Source organism: Centroberyx affinis, unplaced genomic scaffold, assembly GCF_046629955.1.
Source record: "Centroberyx affinis isolate AG114_WGS23_722 - 3 ecotype Tasmania unplaced genomic scaffold, CSIRO-AGI_Caff_v1 ptg001586l_1, whole genome shotgun sequence".
Lineage (NCBI taxonomy): Eukaryota > Metazoa > Chordata > Actinopteri > Beryciformes > Berycidae > Centroberyx > Centroberyx affinis.
The window spans coordinates 176,416-183,830 of NW_027280036.1; positions in this window are offsets into that span (position 1 = coordinate 176,416).

A 7,415-nucleotide genomic window follows, 5' to 3' on the forward strand; every position below is an offset into this window, starting at 1 on the left:
GACTCATGCGCGGTCTGTCTGGTTTATAAAAGCATGAAGACGGATAGAAGCCGCAGAGTCCCAGAGGTTTCAGCCTCGGTGCAACGCCGCGCTAGCCTATCAGAGGTCAAGTGCTCAGGGGTCACGTGAAAATAGTTTTTTATCACATTTCATTCTCATAATCCTCTTTGAATGTCACACACAACTATGATCAGACGGAATGTGAGCTGTCGCAGCCTCAACATGAGGCTTGGCAAAGCTCTGGTAGTGGTGTGAAATGACAAAAGCTTAGTTAGGCCAGAGAAGACAGTGAATATCAATGTTTACCACGGCCGTGCTGCTGGGTCTACGACGACACGGTGTAAGAGCTTTTGTCAGGGTACATCACAATACTTTAAACCATCTATTGTAGTTTAGCTGAAAGTCGTTTGTGAACTAACTTTGTGGTTCTTAAATCCTAAGTAAATCCTGCTCTGGCAGCGTCAGTATGAGCTTGAAGTGAAGCCACCCAGAGAAACCTCAGCTGAAAACAATCGAGCTGAAGTGCTGAAGTCACTACGGTCGACCGTAGATCAAAGGCCGCCTTTCATCCCAGTTTGTTTGGGCTAGGCTTTGGTTTGCTTTGTTGGCTAATGCTCATAAATGTATCTGGAGTCATCGGCAGTGCAAAACTATATTAAAACTAACATCTTAAGTCCAGGTCAACATTTTGTATTTTTTGTGGTGAGAGTGGAAAGTGGCGAGAATTTCAACATTTGGAAGATTGCAGAAAAAAAAAAAAAATAAGTGGGGCATTAAGTTCACACTGACCAGCAATTTACACTAGACTCATTAGCATTTTATTTTCAGTTCAAGCATTCAGCTTCACTTGTGTTATGGTTGTCCAAATTAGTTATCTAATAAAAACATTAAGGTTTTCTGTTCTATTGCAATGTAATGTTCCATCAATTTGGAGTCATTACTATGTGCTATCAGCACCATCTATAAATATTGAGACTTAAGACTTTGGCTGGGGTTACTATATATGTTCTCCATATGTTCTGGCAAAAAGAAAATGTGATTTTAACGCTATAAGTTTTAGCAAGGCCTAACACTGCTTGGCTAAGAGATAACAGGTCACATTCTTTGCTCAACCTCCATCACTTATTTATTGCTTACATGTAATGAGATTTATTTTACTTTGGCAATCACTGCTGTAATTACATGGCTAAAAAGGAAAAATAAGAGATGCGCAGTATCTAATACTTGGTGGCTATGTTTAACTTCTATTTTGAGTTAAGTGTTTGGTTTGGGCTTGTAATCTCCTGGTTGGCTCTGGTTAGAGAAGGCTTCTCTCTTGCGGAGTGTCGTTGCAGCTCCATCCAGTGGGCTCAAAGTATTTCTGACCGGAGAGTTTCCCTGCTCTCCTCCTGCCCCTCTCTCTCTGTAGGAAGGGTCTGTTCAGGAGTAGTGAGCGGTATCGGCTTGAAGATGAGCAGAAATTATCCTGCTTTTAAACACTGTAAAAAAAGAAATCACCAAAAGAGCTTATGAGATTTATTTGAGTCAACTTATGTAGTTGTTTGAATATACAATCCTTATAATGCCTTATAATGCGTTACAGTATTTATTATGTTATAAGAACGCCTAATAAAGCATTCACTGAACTAAAGCTGAAATTACTTGAGATGACTAGAGATGGTATTAAGTGACTTAACTTAAAAAGTCAGTTTGTGACAAGAAATACATTTTTATATCTCATTTCTAGTCAGGGTTGTAAATCCACTTTTTTGAAGGTTTCAAAAAATTTTTATCAACTGAGAAAATTCATATACATAATAAATAATGTTTGGTGACAAGAAACTATTTTGCTTATATGAACATGTCAATAAGCAAACCACTAATTCACTCCCATGTTTTTAAAACACAAAAACTATGGTGGTTAAAGCAATTGGAGTTAGGTAATTTATCACATGCATAGTGTGTTCTGCCTGTTGTTTTGATTATTTTGTTTACTTGAAGTGAGATTTGGACCAGTATAATGAAGCTATGACTTTACAGTGAACGGCTGCTTCTGCTTCTTCTCACCTCATTGCATCACAGGCAGCCAATATGGTCGAGGTGTGAATAAATCAAATGCCTGTTTAATTAGCATACATAAATTAGAGGTAATAAATAAAATAGCTTGTATGCACATTTCCCAGCATACACTGCAGTTATTAACTGTTATTCAGTTTCTTTTGATTCGCTCAACAGATAGAGACCTGCTATTTATGTCTGGAAAATGAAATGAAGCTCATTTTGGGTGTAATAGTTCAAATACAGGTTGTGTGCGTGTACATTTTTAGTCTCTCATTAAGAGGTCGATGGACCGGCTTCAGAAAGTGTGACGACATTACAGACCAGAGTCTTGTCTCTCTGGACTCCAGCTTTTGCAGACAGTTGTCCATGTTAATAAACACTCTTTGAACTGTCCACAGTCATAGATAGCATATGAATTCTATTACCAAGTGGATTTAAAACATAAAATTGTTTGCTTTTGATAAAAATTGCATCCTTCTTCTTTCTTTTCTTTTTTCTTTTTCTTTTTTTTTTTTTTTTTTACAGTGAAACATGGAGGATAGGGTACAAAACTAAATAAACATTCAGCAGCAGTTTAATATCATAATTCATTTTGAAATGTCCTCCATTGAAGTGCTGAGTAACAAACACCTCACTTAGAGCTGTTTTGAAAAATGTGTTTCTCAAAATGTCAGAGCACTTTACTGGAGTCTTCTTCAAAGCTATTTTTAATTACACAGCTTCAAACAAGTATTTAGACAACAAATTTGCCCAGAGAAAATGATCATTGCATATTAATGTGATCAATAATCCCAACCAAACAGCAGTTTATTTCCAGCCAGGGTGCCAGCTTGTTTGTATGTGCCGCACTTCACTGCAGACTACAGACTCCATTTTTCCATATGCAGAACTAGTCGACACCAGTTAGCTAGTGAGCACAAACCATTTAGGTTATGTTAATATTTACAAATATTGAATCTAGACGGGTAAGCAAATATGATTAAGTTGAGAAATCGAAACAGCTGTCAACAGTAAACGTTAGCAAACTATCCCAACAGACCATCAGAGTAAATTCCAAGACTATTAGCTTCAGTTCGTTCGGATGGCCAGGAGGTCTCAAATTCACATTCCTCATCTCAGTGCGTGTTCCTCCGTCCTCAGTGAAGAGGCAGGTGGCCTGCGGTGACATTTTAACAGCGTTTGTCATGCGTTGTTGATAAAGCAGTCAAAGTGAGTGGATAAAGAGGATTGGCGAAGTTAGTCGATAAACACTTTGTTAGTGGGAGACAATGAAAAGAAAGGGAAAATCAAGCTCTCTTGTAAACGTTCGTTTTGCTACATCAAGCCTCCCTTATGGAAAACGTAATCGCTTTCAGTAATGTTGCACCAAATGAGGATTATGTTAAACGTTTCCAACAGGATAAGTGACTCGATCCTCCAGGTCTCTTTGTTTGGGTGTACAACTTCCAAACAGCGCAGAGCAACTTTCGACATCTGTATTTGCTGCTTAATATCACACTCAGTCACCCAGAGTGGTTTATGCTAATCTGGACTAAGGTGGAGCAAAGGTCGCTGGGATGATTTCTCCTTTTCAACACTCTCAGAAGATCTCTCAGAAGCTTTTTGTTTTGATGTGGCTCAGCAAAACATCTGTTTGACAGAGAATTAACTCTGATATATTTCCAAAGCCAGGGAAAGAGACTTTGCACTTTGTTTAAATATCCTGCTGGCAAGTAAGCCATCTTGGGTTGTAAGCATGAACCCATTTTTGTGTGATGTGGGGAAATTAAGGAATAACACTTGAACCATTCATTCTTTGATTCAAATCTGTTTTTCTAAATGCTCTTGGCCAAATTAGCCCATACTGTGAGCACTATTACATTTCCATGCATTGACAAATAAGGAAACTCACTAAAATATCTTTGGCCAGATTCCTGCCACTGTTGATATTGCGTGTATTATGAGTTTGTATGTTGCTTGAAGCACTTGTGATATTTTAAATGACTGTAATCTTTTTTGATTTTAACGTTTTATGTCTTTTTCTTTGCATGGTAATATTTCTGAGATGCACAGTAATCTCCTCTCCTCTCCTCTGCTCTCCTCTCCTCTCCTCCAGCTCATGTTACAAGCCGTCCCATAATGCATCTCATCTCGGCGAAAGATAATAACATCAAACTGCGTTGCTGTGTGTGTGTGTACATCAAACAATGAACCTCTCCCGTGCCTCTGGTCTCCGTAGACACGCACCGCGGGGGGGCTAGCAGGATTCCTCTCCCCCTCTCCTCTGCAGGGTGGCTGGGAGGGGTTTTTAGAAGAAGGAGCCTCACAGATTCGGGGCAATCAGACAGAGGGTGAATGTTAATGAAAAAGCAAACAGCCCACCACTGCAATTTGTGCTGGAAGCCATGTTAGAGCAATTGCCGCTGTGCCATACTCTGCTCTGTTCCCCCCGCAAACAAGGAACACTTTGGGGAAAATAATTATCTGCCATTTCCAGTCTGAGGGTCAAATGCATTTTGATGCAAATGAAAACAACTTCCGGTTTTGGAGTCTTGCTAATGATATTGCAAAATGCAAATATGATGCAGAAAACATTTTCCCTATGATCAAAACTATCTGATCACTGCGAGTCTGTTTGGAAGAGTGGGAAACAAACAGGCAACTTCATGCCAAGTTTCCGCTTCATGCCAAGTTTCGGCTCGGTTCTCAGACTAAACAGGGATTATAAGAGCTGCAGAAGGTTTATTGGGATTTTGAATTTCTAGTCTAACACAACACCCTGTGAGTTGAACAATGAGCATAGTGGGTCTTAAATAAGGAAGAAACAGTAAAGGTGAGTGTAAAGCTGAATTTCACCTCTACTTTCCTTCCATCAAGCAGGCGTTCAGTCATTGAGAATGAGTTATCCACTGCAAGTCCACAAAGGGATTTTAGTGGGGATTAACATTGGCCTAACAGATTAAGCTTTTGAGTCTCTGGTCTACTTTCTGAGGCCAACAGGTCAAACCTGACTGACTGAATTCCGATTTTTGTCCTCGGGGGAACTTTGCCATCTTGGTTGTAGGAAACGCCATTTACATAAAATATGGTCAGCGGCTCTCTGTGTGCAGTAAAAAAAAAAAAGACTGAAGCTTTCAGGACTACACATCAGCCTGATTTGTATTGGCATTCATTTCTAAAACTATGGCCAAGACCTCAAATAGACTTTGTTGGTAATACTGTAATGACCGCCTTTCCAGCAATTGTGCCTGTGACAGAAATTGCTGAGAGTTAGAAAGTTACAATGTCAATAACCTAACAATCATACTTTGAACATTCAAAGCTGTGTGTAGAAAGGGCCTCACTCAACAGAATTAACTGTATCGCCTTACAACATATGACCTTGCAGTAATTGTACCATTCCTCCTGTGTAAAGAAATGATTAGCTAATGCAACTAATGATTAGCTATGGATTCACTAAATCACAATGTGTCAACACGGTAAAAAGGCATTTAGAGAGTTGATTGATAAGACATAAAATTAAACACGCGGTTTGATGAAAGAATAGCCTGCGCTCCTTTATAAATTTGGGTCGGAAAACCGGCCTGCTTTTGTCACTTGAGGAGAGATTCATCGTGATCAGGAACACAATGAGGGCGAGTAATGTAACTAGTACAATAAGCCAACACAATGTGTAGCAAATTAATCACGCTTGGCCCAGGGCACGCTCTGGAAAAATGATCTCATTTGACCAGACGGGTCTGGGCTCGTCTCTAATCATATCATAGTGCAACACAAGTCTCCACAGTGTTTGTTCTGGTCATTATGAAAATAAAAACAGCAACTTCACCGTCAAATTTTAAAATGAGTGCTGGCTACTTCAGCTCTTGAATTCTTTGCATGAAATGGCACTGTTTTTGAGTGTTTTATCTAGCAATTCATATTGTTAATGGTTATGAATTATTTATTATTTTCCTCTTAATAGAAAACAGATGGATGGTAAAATTAACCTTGTCAGTTTGTGCTCAGATAATGATTTTATGCCACAGAAGACATCTGAACTTATTTAAGAATCATTTAAACTGAAAATACAACACTAAGATGGAATAATAATGAAATGTTTAATCTTTGAAATGATCTTTGGTCTCATATGCATACTACAATGATCTTACATAATTAAAAGCTAAATACTAATGTAAGGCATTGAAATTAAGAATCAATAAATCTACATTTGGATGTATTATTCATACTGCAGCATGCATATCGCACCGCATGTTTCCACATGACCTCATGACTCCATAGGCGATGAATCAGTTTGCACTGAGCCTTTAAGTCAGCGCTGGCGAGAGTTGAGCGAGGGTTTCTTATCTTCAGTCTACTACTGAGCACAGCGCATGTGGCATTATGAGATAAATATGAATATAAATGGGACAAAAGGCATTCAAGAAGGCTATGCAATCCCCATGACAGCCCACTGGGGTCATCTCCACCATGTAAAATAACAATATGTCATATACCCACATCTGACCTCTCACCCTGTAAGGATTTTATTGGTGAAGCGCTGTGCCTTAAGGGCAGCACCCAGGCTTTCACCACATACACCCTGCACAATAAGGTGAAGAATAGGAGAATATTTCATACGATAAAGGCAAATGGGTCTATAAATTGCCTGAGGGAACGCTACCTTTCCTGATTGCTGCCCATCTCTCTGTTTCCCAAATGCTTTACGGTCTTCTGACTGCTAATCAATAGCTACACATGCAGCCTCTCAGCTCGCACTGCTCTTTTATAGTATGCCTGAAGAATAGTTGTCAGTCAATGGCGGCTTTATAAATAGACATTAGGGTAAATGTGGATAGATAGATGCTTTCCCTGTCAACTGTGCGATGCCACAGCCCAAACTTTCAACTTTTGTTTCACAAGACACTACTGTACTCTCTCATTACAGGAGATACTGTAGTCTTCCACCAACTGTCTAACTTGATACTTGCTGCCAAAATGAGAACATAGAGAATCTGCTTTGGTTACACATAAAGTGACTATAAATCCGACAAATTCTTATCAATTAGCTGATATCAAATCAATTATTTTGATGGCAAGTAGCCAGTGCCGCCGTAAACAGAACAAACCCTACTCCTCAGCTTTGAAAAACTGGATTCTCTTTATGTTTACTGCTGTTTGCATGGACGCCCTCCGTTTCAGTCGCTGCAATGATAATCATCTATCCGCGAAAGATACATCAGTAAATGTAGCGAGGCTGGTGTTTGCTTTGAAGAGAACAGTGTACCTAATTACCCTTATTTACAGGACGTTTCTGTGTAAAACATCATATTATCTTCCTACGATTCACTTGCCAGCCGTTGCCTAGTAAATGCGATCATGAAGATTTTTCACTTCTCCAGTTACGCCTTATGGAT